The 17,592-nt window shown below is 55.7% G+C and overlaps 1 long non-coding RNA gene across 1 annotated transcript; it reads right to left on the reverse strand.

Annotated features, from left to right (window-relative positions):
* Nucleotides 1-10,929: 10,929 nt before the first annotated feature.
* LOC140680484 (uncharacterized) lies at nt 10,930-14,166 on the reverse strand. Its single transcript, XR_012051834.1, has 3 exons — nt 12,111-14,166; nt 11,847-11,964; nt 10,930-11,279 (listed from the first exon to the last, which is right to left on the reverse strand). It is a non-coding gene; the product is annotated as an uncharacterized lncRNA (long non-coding RNA).
* Nucleotides 14,167-17,592: the final 3,426 nt, after the last annotated feature.

Below are 17,592 nucleotides of genomic sequence, written 5' to 3' on the forward strand. Positions count from 1 at the left end.
CCTGGGAATGTCCAAGGCCAGGTTCGGAGCACCCTGGGACAGTGGAAGGTGTCCCTGCCCATGGCAGTGATGCCTCAGGTTGGAGCTTTTCTATTTTTCAGATTCTGTGCTGCTTTGGTGTGTTGATCTGGGTTTCATTTTATGGGATGGTGAGCTCTGCACAGAGCAGGGAGACAAAACAATTCCTGCTCCAGCTGGGCACCAAGGACAAATGATCCAAATCTCAGCCCAGGAGCACAAACAGCGTGGGCTGGAGAGAGAAAAACAAGCAGGGTGGGACTGCCTGGGCTAAAGCTGGAATGGGACAATGAACTCCAAGGTGCCAATGGAGCAGAACTGATCCCAGGGAGAGACCTTGTAACCAGTCATCCAATTTTTGGGACCATTTTGGTTCATCTTGGGTGCAGCCCTGGCTGGGCTCTGTTGCTGCCCAAGGTGGATCCATGGAGGCCTTTTAATAAATCCCTGCTTTATTCTTTAGCTCAATCTGGTCTCTGTTCCAGGTCAGCCTTCTCAAGGCCTCACAGGGGTTAGAACGACCTCCAGCTTTATCAGGATGGATGCTCCTTCTGTTTCTCCTGTGGGATCTCCAGTGGAGCATCACAGCCACACCCTCATTTGCTCAGGGGGCAGTGTCCCCAAACACCTTCCCATTGTCCCACCCGTGTTCCTGGTGCTGCCAATCCCACGGGAGGTGGTTGAGCCGTGGGATGCCAAGGCAGGGATCACACCCCTCACACAACTGCCCATCTGCTGCCAGCTCCACGTGCCAGGCTCAGATTTAGGCCTGGTTTAGGGTGTGGCGTGGTGTCCCATCCTCTGTGCTGCGCTGGCTGTCAGAGGATGCTGGACAGCATCTCCCAGGGATGTGGCTCGCAGGGAGGCAGGAGCCAGGGGACATTTTTGGAAGCCGCCCTGAGGACGGTGACACTTGTGTAAATATAAAATATTGACAATTTGGAGGCAGCCTCCCCAGCAGAGGGCCAGGCAGCTGTAAAGAAGGTGATGTGAACTAATCAGAGCTGACATAAAGCTGCCAAGACCCAAGTTAAGCCTGCTGTGGATTTAGATTCACACTGCAGATAAAGAGGCAGCTCTGGCAGAACTGGCCTCTGAAGCTGGTTCAGATTAACCCGGATTTTCAGCATCATTTCATGCTATTCCAGTCCACAAATCCCCGCAGCTCTGCCAGTGCCTGCCAGGCTGGACCACAGAGCCCTGGGGACTCCCAGAGCTCTGCCAGCCCGGCCTTCCCAGCTCCCAGTGCTCGTGCCATGGGCTGGGACCCCCTGGCAGACATGGGGGTAAGACAGCTGTGGACTCACCTTACCCACAGAGCTCTGCGAGCTGGGAAATGCAGGGGACACAGACCCACCTTGGAGGTGTCACAGACCCACCTTGGAAGTGTCACAGACCCACCTTGGAGGTGTCACAGACCCACCTTGGAGGGGTCACAGACCCCATATTTGAGGTGTCACAGACCCCATATTTGAGGTGTCACAGACCCACCTTGGAGGTGTCACAGACCCACCTTGGAGGTGTCACAGACCCACAATGGAGGTGTCACAGACCCCATATTTGAGATGTCACAGACCCACCTTGGAGGTGTCATAGACCCACCTTGGAGGGGTCACAGACCCACCTTGGAGGGGTCACAGACCCACCTTGGAGGTGTCACAGACCCCACCTTTCTGCAGCTGAGTGCTGACAGCAGACATGACAGGAGCCTGAAAAGCAAGGAGGGGGCACGTGGGGGTTGTGGGAGGGGAGACAGGAGCAGAAAAAGGCTGGAGAGAGTCCCAAAGAGACTCCTAAACCTTGAGGAAGGGGCAGCTCCAGCCGCAGCCTCTGTGGGTGCCTGCAAAGGGCCCCAACAGCCTTTAGAGGTGTCTTGGGTCCCTCCCTGCCTGGGACAGCCTCCACAACTTCCTCAGGTCCTGCCATCTCTCCACAGCCCTGTCCCTGTCACACCTCTCCTAGGGTGACCTTGCCTGGGGTCTCATGTCCCCATCCCCTGCCAGTGCCCTCCTGGCACCACCAGAGAGGTCCCCGTGGAAGGAGCCCAGCTTGGGGTGCACCCCTCACCTGCTCCCTCCTGGCCAGAGGTGTGGAGCCCTTGGCCCAGGCCACCTCACGGGGCTGGACAGGGCAGCCCTGGCAGGGTGACCTCTGGCAGGCAAGGACACGGGGCAAACACTTCTGTGGACAGACAGAACACCTCACTGGACAGACAGAACACCTCGCTGGACAGACAGAACACCTCACTGGACAGACAGAACACCTCACTGGACAGACAGAACACCTCGCTGGACAGAAAGAACACCTCGCTGGACAGACAAACACCTCAGTGGACAGACAGAACACCTCGCTGGACAGACACCTCAGTGGGCAGACACATTGCTGGAGAGACAGGTCAGTGGACAGACAAACACCTCAGTGGACAGACAGAACACCTCGCTGGACAGACACCTCAGTCCAGCCCTCCTCCATGCCTGGAGATGCCCTTTTCACCTTCACCTCCTTCCTGAGGAGACCCCTTAAAGCTTTTGGACAGGGGCAGTCCAGGGGCTGGGAATGGCACGTGGGCACGGGAAGGAGATTCTGTGGCAGGGGACAGGGGGCAAGAGTGACCCTGATGTGGCAGTGTCCCCGGAGTGCCGTGACAGGATGGCTCCTGCTGTGACAGCGACAAAGCCACAAAACCACCTTAAAATAGACTCCAGGAGGGCTTCATCTCAAAGCCTATTATCTGCACTGAATGCCAGATTAGTGAGCAAAGCCCTCCTTGGGCTTTGGAAATGCTCTGCTAAGGAGGGATAATCATGTCATTGAGGCCCTCCAGGAGGCACCACGGAGGAGCTGGGGACAGCAGTGACCTCAGCAGGAGCTTTACGTAAGGGGGATCAGGGTTTAGGGCCCCTCAGTTCAGAGGCTGCTGTCCATGGCCCGTCTCCAAGGATGATCCATGTCCCCACACCCGGAGCAGGCAGTGCTGTCCAGGGCTGTGTCCGGGCTGGCAGCACCCCCGGCTGGTCCCACCCTCCCTGGAGCTCCAGAAGGCATTGCTGGCTTGGCACGGGCGGGTGGTGCTGGCCAGGTGAGCCAGGATCAGCCGGGCAGGGTTCAGCAGAGCCCCGTGGCACATCCTTGCTGTGGGCAGGAGAGGCAGAGGGTGCAGGGCCCCCTTCAGCAATGCCACCACTCAGGGATGTGGACGTGGCTCAGGGATGCTCCCGGCTCCACCCCTGGCTCTCAGGGCTGTTTCCTTCCCCCAGGTCCTGGCAGGGGATCCGATGTTCCATGCACTGCCTGGCCAGAGCGCTTTCACTCCCACTGCCAGTCGATTATTGAGTCCATTAGGGAAGGAGAAAGCAGGAAAGCAGCGTGGCTCCACTGCACTTCCCCATCTCCCACTCTCCTTCCCCATTCCCCCTCAGACTCCTGGGCCAGCCTCAGGCTGACACGAGTATGTTCCAGCCTGATGGGAGCAGCAGCACGTTCCCTGAACACTGTGGAGCACTGTCCTGGGGTGACTTCATCATGCTCCTATCCCCATTCCTCTGTTTAGCCCAGAAATAAGTTTTGCACCTTTAAGATTGGTTCTGAGAGTGAAGAGGGGTAGAAGAAGCTGTTAAATAATCTGTTTTTTTCCACTTTTCTCCAAGGAAATATTTTCCCGAAGTGGCTGGGAGAGGAGCTGCTTGAATGTGCTTTCTAGAGGAGTAGAAAGGCAGCAGTGGGGTTCTAACCCTAACCCTTCCCTTTGGAGGTTCTCTCCCAGATTTGCCCTAAACCAGGACAAACAGACACAGCAAAGTCTTCATGGGAGGTGAATTCACATCAGTGAAATCACATCAGTGAAATCACATCAGTGAAACCACATAAATTATGAGCAAGTCCCAGCCAAGCTTCCACTGGGCCCTGCTAAAGCCATCCTCACAAGATCCTGACTATGGGATATTCCAGCTTTTTGGGATTAGGTGTCTGTGCTGCTTTGGGTCTGGGATTTTCTGGGTGTTTTACAGGTTTCAGGGAGGAAAGGAAGAGGCCTTTGCTGTTTATGGGGCAGCTTTTACACGCTGCATTTTCCACACTGAGTTTTTACTGCTCGCAATCCTCAGCCCCATCAATCCTGAGTGAGCACAGAGGGAAAAGCTCAGGGATGGCAGCAGGAAGCGACAGCAGGCACCGGGGGCTGGGAATGGGGCTGCTGGCATGGGGAGTGCTTGAAGAGCCAGAGAGCCACAAATTCTGCTGCTGCCAGAGCCAGCCCAGGGCTCCTCTGGTCCTGAAGAGGGAACGAGCTGTCCCAGCCTGAAAAAGGTCAGGGAGAGTTTTCCAGGAGGATGTGGAGAGCGGGACTGGCTCCAGTGGGCACAGCTGGGCAGTTCCTCAGCAGCCAGCCTGGCTTTGGGGGCTCTGGCACAGGCAGAGCTGTCACTGCCTGGGGTTTGCCTGTCCTGTCCTGGAGCCTGCTCTGGGGGTACAGGAGTGACCCCAAGTCCAACTGCTGGCACGCAGGGATGTGCCCAGGGGAGTGCTTTGGATGGGAAATGACTGCCCAGCAGTTTGGAGGGGAGAAGCAGCGCTCCCCATCACCAGTTATTGGTGATTAATTGCATATACTGCAGGGGAGTTTGGCCAGGGCGAGGGCTGGGCTCGGCCCCCACCCCCAGGGAGCAGCGCCAGATAAAATCCTTGTAGCACCAGCAGTGAATTCCCTGTGCCTTTCTCTAACCTCACCCGTGGGCAGCAGCTGGCTCCCTGCACATCATCACATGTTGCGCCTCACATCAGATAATTTGCTCCACGGCCTCAATGCACATATCTTACAATATTTTGTCACCCTTTATCACTGCAATTTCGCTGCTATCATGGCCTAGTGAATCATTATTGATAGGCCCTTAATATCAGTGCCATTCCTCCAGAGGGATGGCTTTTAATGAATTTTCTCCTGGCCCTGCAGTACAGCTGCACTCAGACACGGTTCAGGGGGTAGGGCTGGAGCTGCAGAGCTGAGCACATCCCACAGGGCGCAGAGGTGACCGTGGGGAGCTGCCCTGTGCCTTTTCCTCCAGCACGGAGTGCGATTCCCACGGTGGCTGTGATGTGGGGACACTCTCAGCCGCTCGCACGCCTGGGGATGCCTCAGTTCCCTCTGCAGCTCCACTCCAGCTCCTCTCTGCCTGCTGGAGGGGTCCTTTGAAGTGTTTTCATGTTCTGTTTTCCTTTCCAGAGGATGAACAACTCCAGGGGTTCAAAGCAGGAGGTTTGCTCTCCTCTCACACCCCCTTTTTCTGGCGCTGCCTTTGAAATATCTCTGCAGGTGCCAAGCACAGCTTTGCCCAACCAACTGAGCCACCTTGACCTGTCCCAGGCCACCTCAGGGGCACAGGGACAGGCACAGCAGCTGCAGCCACATTTCCCACCTGGGGCTGTGGAAGTGATGGATGCTTGGCTAAGAAGGAGTGTGTGGGATTTTTTAAAATTAGAAGGTTTTGGGTACTTTGTAAAAGGTAGGTTTTAGAGACAGTAAGATGGTGATTAGAGCTAAGTGGTAGCTATAAGATTTGTTAGCAGAAAAATTATATAAGAAGTAGAAAGAAAAGACAAATAGAACAATAGTCTGTGTATTAATTCTTGAGTAGAATAACTCTTTAAGTTGCAAAGAAGTATATTTAGTGAGATATTAAGAAGTTTTAAGTTTAATAATAGAGCTCTGTGTGTGGTTTTGGAGTGCTTTAGACAGGCTGAGGAGATTTTCTCCTGCAGAGGAGCCTCCCTGGCAGCTGGGCCCGTGGTGGGTGCTGTGAGCAGGGAAAAGCTGGGCTGGGTGTGGAAATCCTGGGCTGGTTTCAGCTCCAGCTGAGCTGAGCTCACCCTCCCTAGCTCAGGAGGCAGGGTGCTGAGCCCTGTGTGCCGGGCAGCCTGTGAGGTGTCTGTCACTGCAGGACGGTGACAGCTCCACGGGCTGGAGGCACAGAGCCTCTGGCTGCCCAGGAGGGGCTGCACTGCCCTGTAAACCCCCGGCTTGGCACCCAGACAGCCCCAAGGACCAGTTCTGCAGCTCTCCCTGCTGTGGCACCTCCCAAACCTGCCTCAGGGTCTCTTCTGCAATGCAAACTCGGTTTAGGGCAAAGCAGCCACCTCCTTTTGTGGTATTTGCACATTAAAAAGTCCCCGGAGTGCTTTGTCCCTTTCATCTCCTGTGTGAAAATTCCTGAGGGACATGGGAAGGGATAAAGAAAAGGGTCGAACCTTGCACCTGTGTGACAGTGGAATGAGTGCAGTGTTGCTTTAAAGGGTCACGCTGTGGGGTACAAATCAGCCTGAGCAGGAACCTGACCTCTGGGGAGCTTGGTCATGGAGCCAGGAGCAAAGTGAGCCAAGAAAGGAGTGGGAGAGGGAGAGTGTCTTGGTTTGAACAGACAGGTGTCTGCTGGGGAACACAGGAGCCTCCCCTGAAACGGAAAATGCAAACCCTGTCCCTCTGAATTATTGTAATTTTGAAATTAAGGGGCTCTCAGGCCAAGATACGAGAACAGGAATAACAGTTCTTTACCAGGAAAATTAAAAATACCAATGCAATAGCACAACCAAAGCAGTGCCAGAGTCAGAGCAGCCCTGGCAGCCTGTGGGGCAGGGAGGTGGCAGCAGCCCCATCCCAGGGTGGCTCAGCCCTCCTGCAGTGCCAGCTGTGCTTCTGCTGGAGCAGGATCCTGCACAAGGGGGGAGTTTTCCTCTGGAGCTCCAGGGCTGGGGGAGATGGGCCTGGGCTACTCTGGGAATGCAGGGGGAAGAAAGCTGCTCCTCTGGGAATGCAGTGGGAAGAAAGCTGCTCCTCTGGGAATGCAGGGGGAAGAAAGCTGCTCCTCTGGGAATGCAGGGGGAAGAAAGCTGCTCCTCTGGGAATGCAGGGGGCAAAGGCTGCTGTGCTGTTCCCAGGTCAGATTGTATCCAGGTAGGAATGCTCGGCTCCTCCCCTGGGCGCAGCATCTCCCCATGGATGATGGAATTTTCTCAGCCATGCAGGGACACTCAGTGGCCATGAACAGCAGAGATCTCCTGGAGGGAGGATTGGCTGTGGGAGAGAGAAAGAAAAGTGCCCAAAGAGCAGCAGAGCCCTGCCCCAGCTCTGACAGATGGGACAGAACACACACCCAGGTAGTTCTTCAGCCTAAGACAGAGAGCCAAGTGACAGCCCTGGGAGCTCCTTGGCAGGCTCAGGCAGGGCTGTGCTGCCCCCAGCCCGAGGGGAGGCTCTCAGGACTGGCTCTGTTTGTGGCAAGAGCTGGGTGAAGCACTGGCTGGTTTGCTCAGAGAGCTGCAGCAGGGCAGGCTGTGCAGGGCAGCTGTTCCCGTGGAAATTGGCATTTCCTTGGGGATGGGCCTCTGTGAGGTGTGTGCCACACAACACCAGCAGGAGGGGAATGCAGAGAGGAGCCTGTGGTAACCTGGCCTGAATTCTGCCATTTTGGGGGTGGTGGAAGCCTCCTTGGAGGGATTCCAGGCTGTGATGGGGAGCCAGGACACAGCACTGGCACGGATCCCTCTGGATCCAGAAGGAGCTCTTGGGAAATTGGTTGGACTCCAACAAGGAGGGCAGAGCAGGAAGCACTGCCAGAGCTCCTGAGGTGCCCAGCTGGGGAGGCCGTGCCCAGCATCCACCTGGAGCTCCAGGTCTGCTGTGGGATGGGATGGGATGGGATGGGATGGGATGGGATGGGATGGGATGGGATGGGATGGGATGGGATGGGATGGGATGGGATGGGATGGGATGGGATGGGATGGGATGGGATGGGATGGGATAGGATGGGATGGGATGGGATGGGATGGGAGACACAGAATCATCACAGCATCGTGGAATGGTCTGGGTCGGAAGAACAGTAAAGCTCATCCTGTTCCACCTTCCACTGTCCCAGGGGGCTCTGAGCCCCATCCAGGCTGGCCTTGGGTGCTTCCAGAGCTTTCCCCAGATTCCCCCAACCCACGGCAGAGCCACTCAGCCTGGTGGAGAGAAGAGACTCACTGAACACCACGGGGAAAGGAACCAGAGACTCAATTATTGCCGTGCAGAGACACAAATTAATTAACTGAGCGTGGTGCAGTTTCCCATGACCTGCAGAGAAGAGTTTTGGGGAGAAACAGCTGATGATTAATGCTCTCCTGTTCCTGCTGCATCAACAGGATCCTGGGAAGGGCTGCTTGGCAAAGAGAGCTCTGTATCCACCTTCAGCCTGTGGCAGACACTGTGTGTTTAGTGTTCACCAGAATTTCCCAATTTCTGATGTCACCGAGGATGTCACAGGCCATGTTTTCATCTGTGGTGAAAAACCAGAAAATGTGGCCAGAGCATGAAGAAGTTTTTAAAGAGTCAGAGCCAGCCCAGCTCTTTGATTTGAGGTGAAATGGCAGCTCCTGTTCTGCAAAATAACCTGTTTGGAAATAAATTCCAAATAAATACAACAGAGGATGCGGGAAGGTGAGGGCTGGGTTAAGCCCCTCACTGCTGTGGTTGCAGGGTGGTTTAAGGAAAGGAAAAATCAACACAGCTAATTGATACTTCACAAACTCACTGTGTAATGATAAATGTGGAAAAAAAGGGATGTCTCTGGCAGGTTCTAAAGGGGATTTCAGGGCAGTTCACTCAGCACCAGGCAGGACTCCAGCAGCTCGTGTGCTGCAGAATGAACAAAAGGAGAGATGTGAATACTCCGCAATAAAAATGAAGTTCATGGTCGTGGTAACTTGATATTTAAAATTTCATAGTTAATAGTGATGAGCAATGTCAGCTGAAAGCAAGGATTGCTAGAGGATGGTGTGAACACTCCCCACACACAGAATTAACAGATTTTTTTGTAAATTTCCACTATAAAATGTAAGATTTCAATACTGAATCCTCACCAGGAGACCACCACTGGCTGGGGGGGATCTTGCTGAGCATTAGGCAGAGCTCGGGCGAGCAAAGGTCAGGGATGGGTTTTGTACCTGTCACTTTGATAGGAGAAAATCTGTCTCCTCTCCCCAGAACACGGGCTGTGACTGACAGCACTGCTGCTCCGGATGAGACCCTGCAAACAGGTCTGCAGCTGCTGAGAGGGGCTCGTGCTGCTCCTTCCCCCTCCCGTGCCAGCACAGCCAACTTCCTTAGTCAATGGTTCAGGTTCTGCGTGGCTCTGGGTGCACCATTTTAAAATTAAAATGTCCAGGAGGAAGGCCCAGGTTGCGCTGCACCAGTTTCAGAGGAACAGTGATGCCTTTTTTGGGCTACCTAAAAATACAGGCCAAGCAGAATTCAAGGAATAAAAAGCAGTTCTATTTATTGAAGGGCCTTCAGGTACACTTAGGGCAGACAAAGCCCCCCAGAGCCTACACCCAAAATGGACAATGGGTCGGGTTTTCACACTTTTATAAGTTTGGTCCATTTGCATATTGGGGGTTCATCTGCCAATTACAGCTTCAGCTAATGAAGTCATTTACCCCAAATTTGCTCCCCGAACTCACTTTTGTTTCCATCTCTCAGGCCCTGAGGCAGTGAGGTGTCCTTGATTGCCAGGCCTGGAGAGGAATTGTTGTGTCTGCCCAAAATGGGAAAGCAGCAGCTCACACTGCACGTGGGGTTTGGAGTTGTGCACTAAAGAACTGCAGGATTACAAATGTATGAAAAATATAAGAGCTAAAATGCTAAGGCATCAACAAGAAGGGTGTGATGGTTTCTGCCAGCCACAGAATGGGAGCGGCTAAAAAGGGAAAAATGAGCCTTGGGTCATAATAAAAACCATGGTGATCATGGCAAAACCTTTGGTGGTCGTGAAAACCTCCAGGACTTCTTCATTCCTGCTTTTCCAGGCTCAGCTGTAGAGGTGGCACCATGGCTGGAGAGGTGGCAGTGCCCATCCACCCACCTGTGCCAGCCCGGAGGCACCTGAGTGCTCCACCCCTGCAGGTGAGACTGGTCAGCCAGAGATGAAAGCAGTGCAGGAGGAAGCTGGGCATGAACAGGCTGTCTCTGCACTCCGGGATCTGTATCAGAGAGCCCAGACCCGGCTCTAAGTCTAAACCTGGTGCCAGGCTCGGATCCCTTCTTAACTCAGCTAAATTACGGAGCAGCACCAAGGAAGGCTGTGTTGTCACCTGCTGACATTTTATTTAACAGATATATGGAAACAGGGATGCCTTCCGTGCTGGAAGCTGCTGTCAGAGTCACTGGGGACTTGGGGATGCATAAAGAGACAGACAAGGCAAAACAAACAGCTCAATCTGCCTCCCAGCCCCAGAGCAGGCAGAGCTCCGGGGAGAGCGGTGCAGGAGGAGCTGGGATCCTCCAGGTGCAGGAGGAGCTGGGATCCTCCAGGTGTAGCAGGAGCTGGGATCCTCCAGGTGCAGGAGATGGGATCCTCCAGGTGCAGGAGATGGGATCCTGCAGGTGAAGGAGATGAGATCCTGCAGGTGCAGGAGATGGGATCCTGCAGGTGCAGGAGGAGCTGGGATCCTCCAGGTGCAGGAGATGGGATCCTCCAGGTGCAGGAGATGGGATCCTGCAGGTGCAGGAGCTGGGATCCTGCAGGTGCAGGAGCTGGGATCCTCCAGGTGCAGGAGCTGGGATCCTGCAGGTGCAGGAGATGGGATCCTCCAGGTGCAGGAGGAGATGGGATCCTGCAGGTGCAGGAGCTGGAATCCTGCAGGTGCAGGAGGAGCTGGGATCCTCCAGGTGCAGGAGATGGGATCCTCCAGGTGCAGGAGATGGGATCCTGCAGGTGCAGGAGGAGCTGGAATCCTCCAGGTGCAGGAGATGGGATCCTGCAGGTGCAGCAGGAGCTGGGATCCTCCAGGTGCAGGAGGAGCTGGAATCCTGCAGGTGCAGGAGAGGAGATCATACAGGTGTAGGAGGAGAGGAGACCATACAGGTGCAGGAGCTGGGATCCTCCAGGTGCAGGAGAAGAGATCCTCCAGGTGTAGGAGGAGATGGAATCCTCCAGATGCAGGAAGAGATGGAATCCTCCAGGTGCAGGAGAGGAGATCATACAGGTGCAGGAGTTGGGATCCCCCCAGGACAGGAGGAGCCAGGATCTCCCCAGCACAACCTGCCCTGGCCACAGCACCAAGGCAGCCAGAGCAGGGCTGGGCACCTGGGCAATTCCCTGCCTGGCAAAGGTGCCTCGGGAGCTCAGGAGGGTCCAGGTGCTCTTCTGTTCTGTGGGAATGAGCTGAGGCCTCCAGAGCACCTCTCGGTGCCTCCTGCAGGGCCAGGGTGCTCTTTGGAGGTTCTGTGTCCCTGTCTGTAGAGAGGAGATTTGGCTTCCTTTGGCCTTCACCTGACAGAGGCATCCACACAGAGGACGGGACCCGTCACCATGGAGGAGGTGCAGCAGCATGAAGGACTAATTGATTACACAGTTAATTACACAGAACCACAGAAAACCCTGGGCTGGAAGGGACCCCAAGGATGATGGAGCCCTGCTCAGACCCCCAGCAACCCCACCCTGGGCATCCCTGGGGCTCTGGCAGCCTTGGGGCCGTGCCCATTCCCTGGGCAGCCTGGGCAGTGCCAGCACCTCTGGGGGAAGAACCTTTCCCTGAGCTCCAGCCGTGCCCTGGTGCTGTCCCTGTCCCAGGGCAGGGATGGAGCTGCCCTCGGGAGGAGCTGCAGGTCCCTGAGCTCTGCCCTCAGTGTGCCCTGCTCCAGCTGCACACACCAAGAGCCCTCAGCTGCTCCTTGTGGTTTTGCAGGGAGGAAATGTGCAGGGATGGGAGCAGGAACCAAGGAGGGGTGTCCACACCTCCCAGAGATGACCTGGGGACAATTTGTGTCTCTGCATTACCTGCCCCTCCCTGACCTCACCTACCTGGAGTGTCCTCTCTGGGGCTCTCTCCATGTTCTCCATGGGAGGAACATCCGTAGAGTGAGAGCCCCTTCCTCCACCAGGAACCCCTCAGCTTCCTCAGTCCCCTCCAACAAGATCCCTGGAAAATGCAGTGTCCTCCTGGGGGTGTTTCTGGGCACCTTCCCCCCACTTAACCTCATCCCCTGGTGCCAGACCCTCCTGCAGCTCAGGGTGGGTGTGGGTGTCCCCCTGACCTGATGCTGGGGGAGTTACCCTGTTCCTCACCAGGGCTCTGGGGCGTGGAACAAATCCAAAGGTAAGAATCTTCAAAGGTCCTCTGTGAGCTGGGAGCCTCTTGGCTCCACCCACACCAGCTGTGGGCGGTTGTGAGGCTTCTTTTGCCTGGATAGTTTATTCACCAGAAAAATAAAATAATAATTTAAAAATATATATTTTGCTCTGACTGAATCTGTCTTAAAAATTCTGTAAAGTAACAGAAAAGCTGAATCAATTTAGCAACAGGAAATTCTGAAAAGTAATGAGATCTTGATTCCCCACTTTAAATCCTAATGTTTTATTTTCAAAATCATTCCCATCTGATAAAAACAAAAAGTAAATAAGCTTACCTGTTCAGAGCACAACAAGCCTTTGGCCAACCACTTTGCCATACCCTCGGTAGTTCTTAATTCCTTTTTCAGTTTAACTAATGAAGTAGAGAATCAATTACTCTCACAGCTTCCAATCTGCAAAGTTATTAAGGTAATCTGGGGCCAGATCCACAGAAGCATCCCTGTGCCTGGCGCTGCACAGGCACCTGGCAGAAGCCACAAAATGCATTTTGCAGGTGGATTGTTCAGAACTTTTCCAAAGACACTCATTGAAAGTCTGAGACTCATGCACAGATCCCTCCAGAACTCTGGAAATCTTGCCATGGGATGTGGTGTTAATCGTCCCTCATCATCTGCAGGATAAAACCCTTTGGGAGTGCTCTTTGCTGGGAGCTGGAGGTGACCAGCTCGGATCCAGGCCAGGGCTCTCCTCCCCTTGGTGCTGAGATCTCTGCTGTTCTCTGGTGGGAGCTGGGGTGGAGGATGGGGAGAGATTGAGGGGCTGGAACAGAGGGAACAGAGCTGGGAAGGGGCTGCAGCCCCAGGAGAGGCTGAGGGAGCTGGGAAGGGGCTGGAGAATCCCTGAGGGAGCTGGGAAGGGGCTCAGCCTGGAGAAAAGGAGGCTCAGGGGGGACCTTGTGGCTCTGCACAGCTCCTGACAGGAGGGGACAGCCGGGGGTCGGGCTCTGCTCCAGGGAACAGGGACAGGAGGAGAGGGACAGCCTCAGGCTGGCCCAGGGCAGGCTCAGGGGGGATTTTATGGAAAAATTCTTCACTGAGAGCAGAGTTAATCATTGGAATGGGCTGCTCGGGGCAGTGGTGCTGTCACCATCCCTGAATGTGTCCAAAAGATGGGTAAATGTGGCACTTCTTGCCATGGTTCAATGGGCACAGGAGAATTCACAGGTTGGACTTGATGATCTGGGAGGTTTTTCCACCCTCAGGGATTCTGGGATTCCCTGATTCACTCTTGCTGCTCTAAGAACTGCTGAGAAGAGCTCAGCTCCTTTCCAGCCCTCACCAGATTTAGGGGACGCTCTGCAGATTATCCAAACGCTGCTGCTGCGCCAGCTGGAGCCACCGAGAGGGAAAAACCCTCCTGTCACCTCTGTCCCTGCCTTCCATCCATCTTGTCCTTGTCCCAGCCCAGCCCAGGAGTCTCGGCCAGCCCCACCGAGCCTGTCAGGGCTCGTTAGGGCCACCCAAAGGTCACCCTGCCCGTGCCCCCCGTGCCATTTGTGCTGCTCCAGCTCCGAAGCAGGGCACGAGCGGAGATTGCCTCCAGCCCCGGCTGCTTCCCCGGCCGTGATGGATGGCAGGAGCTGGGGCTGACTCAGCTGCCGCTGACCTTGGCGGGTCCCTCCCGTCCCTCGCTGTTGCGCGGGGCCGCGGCTGGCGGGCAGATTGATGGCGGCTCACGCTCAATTTCTCTGATGCACTTTTGCCGAGAGACACTCGTACATCTTCCCCGCGTCGTCTCTCCATATCTGAGGTCAGCCTTTCAACAGGCGAGAAATGTTCCGAAATAAATCACGGCCAGCCCTCAGCTGGGGCTCTGCCAGCGCTGGGGAGTGCAGTGGGGAGGGGGCTGGGAGCTGGCCGGAGGAGCCTGGCATGGGCAGACCCCCCATGGGATCCAGTCCCACTGAATGTCCCTCCTGGTGTCACCCAGTGCCACTGAATGTCCCTCCTGGTGTCACCCGTGCCACTGAATGTCCCTCTTGTGGGTCCCAGGGCCAGTGAATTTCCCTCCCATGGGTCCCAGTGACACTGAATGTCCCCCCTGTGTAACACAATGCCACTGAATGTCCCTCCCGTGGGTCCCAGTGCCACTGAATGTCCCTCCCGTGGGTCCCAGTGCCACTGAATGTCCCTCCTGTGGGTCCCAGTGCCACTGAATGTCCCTCCCGTGGGTCCCAGTGCCACTGAATGTCCCTCCTGTGGGTCCCAGTGCCACTGAATGTCCCTCCTGTGTGACACAGTGCCACTGAAGGGCTCTCCTGTGGCTCCCAGTGCCACTGAATGTCCCTCCTGGTGGCACCCAGTGTTACTGAATGTCCCTCCCGTGGGTCCCAGTGCCACTGAATTTCCCTCCCATGGGTCCCAGTGCCACTGAATGTCCCTCCCGTGGGTCCCAGTGCCACTCAATATCCCTCCTGTGGGTCTCAGTGCCAGTGAGTGTCCATCCCATGGGTCCCAGTGACACTGAAGGGCTCCCCTGTGGGACACATTGCCACTGAATGTCCCTCCCGTGGGTCCCAGTGCCACTGAATATCCATCCTGATGGCACCCAGTGCTACTGAATGTCCCTGCCATGGGTCCCGGTGCCCCTCCTGCCTCGGGGATGCACCCACAGGGCCACCCAAGAGGCTGTTCCCAGTGATTTTTTCCAGGCTCCCCATGAAAATGGTTTTTTTGTCCCTGCATTCCTGCACTGGGGCTCAGCACTGTTGCGTGCACTGAGCATGTCGGGGTGCACAGGGCGTCACATCCCACTGAGGCAGGAGGAAAAATCCCTAAATTCCTCCTCTGGGCTGGCTTAGAACAATCCTCACAGAGGTGGGGCTCAGCCACCTCTCCTTCCATTCTCCTGGCAGGTGTCACCCGTGTCCCCAGAGCTCCAGTTTGGGCAGACAGCTCCAGTTTGGTGCTGGAGCGGAGGGGAGCACACCCTCTCAGCTCCCAGCTGCCTGCTGATGGATGTTGGCATTCCCAGGAGCTGGGGGTGAGGGCGAGACCCTCCCCGCAGAGGATCAGGGCCCTCTGCCGCTGCTCCGGGGCACAGATGTGCTGGACAGCTCCACACACACACATCTGGCACATCTGGCCCCGCAGCGCCATCCCTCCCCTCTCCCCCTGAGCTCCAGCCTCGCTCACGCTCCGGGGCTGGGCAGGGGGATCAGGAGCTTTGAGGAAAGCCAGGGATGAGTCTGTGTCTCCTCTGCACGCAGCTGTGAGAGCCCCGAGTGCCGCCCTGCCCTGGCTCTGCTGGCACAGGCTGGCATCACCTGGCCTGATCCCAGTGTCCAACCTCTGCCCCATCCCCGCAGGAATCAGCTGGAACAGAGGAAAAGAGCTCCAACGGTGCAGGCAGATGCACTGACGGCCTCATTGAACAGGTGGGATGATGACCTCTTTGCATAGGTGGGGAAACTGAGGCACGCAGAGGCCAGGGAATTTCCCAGCTGTTGAGGCTCCAAAGCCTCACATGCCTAAGGATGTGAACCTTTTCTCTGGAGATTGCACCTCTGCACCCCAAAAAATGCCTCGCAGGGCTCAGCAGTGTGCAGTGAGCCTCCAGGGCACTCTGCAGCTCCTCACTGCCACGCTCACGGTCCTGCACAAGCCCCAGGACACACCAGCCTCCCCCTCCACATCCCAGGCACTCAGCAGCCTCATTCTGCTCCCCCAAACACAGCTCTGGGCAAAGTGGTGGCCCCAAAGGACACCTCCCAGGGCACAGACCTTCACCAGGGAGCAGCTGGGTCCGGGCAGGGGCTGCCATGAGCTGTGTGCACAGTCCAGCCCAGAGCCCGCTGCTCTCCCTGTGAGCTGCCTCCGGCTTTTCCCAGGGAATCCCACCTCTCTGGGGTTTTGGTGTTGCCAGCCAAGCTACAGAGCCCAGGGAGAATTGGGATTTACTTAATGAGTAGCCACACTCTTGCCCTTCTGATGGTGCCCAGCCAAGTTGGAAATAGAGACTGGGACTGTGCCAAAAGCTTTGAACTGGAAAACAAAAGTCAACCTTGAGCTCTGTGCACTCTGTCATCTTTCCCAGTCATCTCAGAGCGGGGGCTGCTGGGTTTTCTCAGCCTGTCCCAGAATGACTGTGGTCCCCGTCCGGGAGGGACTTCTAAAAATGGTGCTGAGGTTTATTTCACAGTGGGAAAGAGGGCTGGAGCTGACCTCAAGCTTCAATGGTTGAACTGCTCATGATAGGAACACCCAGCTCAGCTCTCAGCAGCTTCCAGGAAGGTCTCCTGCAGCCTGTGTGTCTGGCAAGGGTTGTCCTGGAGGAAATTATCTCCAGAACCACAAGAAAATGCACAGGATGTCTCATGTAATGGTTTGGAATTCGAGTTCAGTTCAGGCATCCTAAAAAAAGCAAGTGGCAGGAGGAGGGCAAGTGACAGGAGGGAGCAAGCAGCTGCCCAGCAAGGAAAGAGCTGCGGGGCCGAACTTGCCCAGCCTGCACCTGAGCTGGCCACAACCCCCAGGCAGGCAAGACATGCTGAGCAGAGACAGGGACAGAACACACCTCCGTGCCTGCAGCTCTTCAGAGCAGGAAGAAAGGTCACTCGGGAGGAGACACATCCCTTGCTGCTCTTGAAAATCATCTCTGAGCCTCTCTCAGGGCAGTGAACCAGTCCTGAGCCGGAGCTGCACATTTTCCCTGCTTTGCTGGAGATGTCGATGCTCTGCTGCAGCCCTTGGAGCCTCTCAAACTCCTCCCTTTCCACAGGGGAGAAGAGCAGGCAGTGGAGCTCATCACCATCCCCCAGGGTTGTGTGACTCCTCAGGAAGGTGCTGCTTTGCCCTGAGATATTCTGTGTGAGCAGTCAGAGGGGAGAGACTCGAACTTTTTCCAGGCAAAAGCAGGGTTGAAACAGGGAAGGTCTCCAGGAGGCTGTGCAGGAGCAGGAACACCCAGCTGGCTGCATGGCCCTGTGGATGCTGAGGTGACAAAGGTAGGACTGGAAGGAATCTGCTCCACGTCCCCACCTTTGCTTTGCCAGAGCCTACAGATTGTGTTTTCCCATTTGTGAAACAGAAAAAAATATATCCTCCCTTCCCTCCCAGAGTCTCCATGAGGACTCAGCTGAGTTCCTTTAGGAGGTGTCCTTTGATGCTCCTTGTGGATATTCAGGATATTCTGAGATCCTGTGATTTATGTTGGAGTAAAAACATGCCAAGTGCTGTGTGGGCACAAACTCCATCCTGCCTCCCACTCCTGGCACGGTGCCCATGCTGTGACACACCTTGGAGCCTTTCGAGGACACTGCTGTCACAGTCCTCGGGCTGTGGCACCACGGGGACATGCCAGGAATGGGGTGGGATAAGGGAACTGTGCCCCAAAACCCAGCAGGAGTGGGGTGGCATAAAGGAAGGGTGCCCCAAAACCCAACAGGAGTGGGGTGCAATAAAGAAGGGTGCTCCAA

Source organism: Taeniopygia guttata, chromosome 23 (assembly GCF_048771995.1).
Source record: "Taeniopygia guttata chromosome 23, bTaeGut7.mat, whole genome shotgun sequence".
Lineage (NCBI taxonomy): Eukaryota > Metazoa > Chordata > Aves > Passeriformes > Estrildidae > Taeniopygia > Taeniopygia guttata.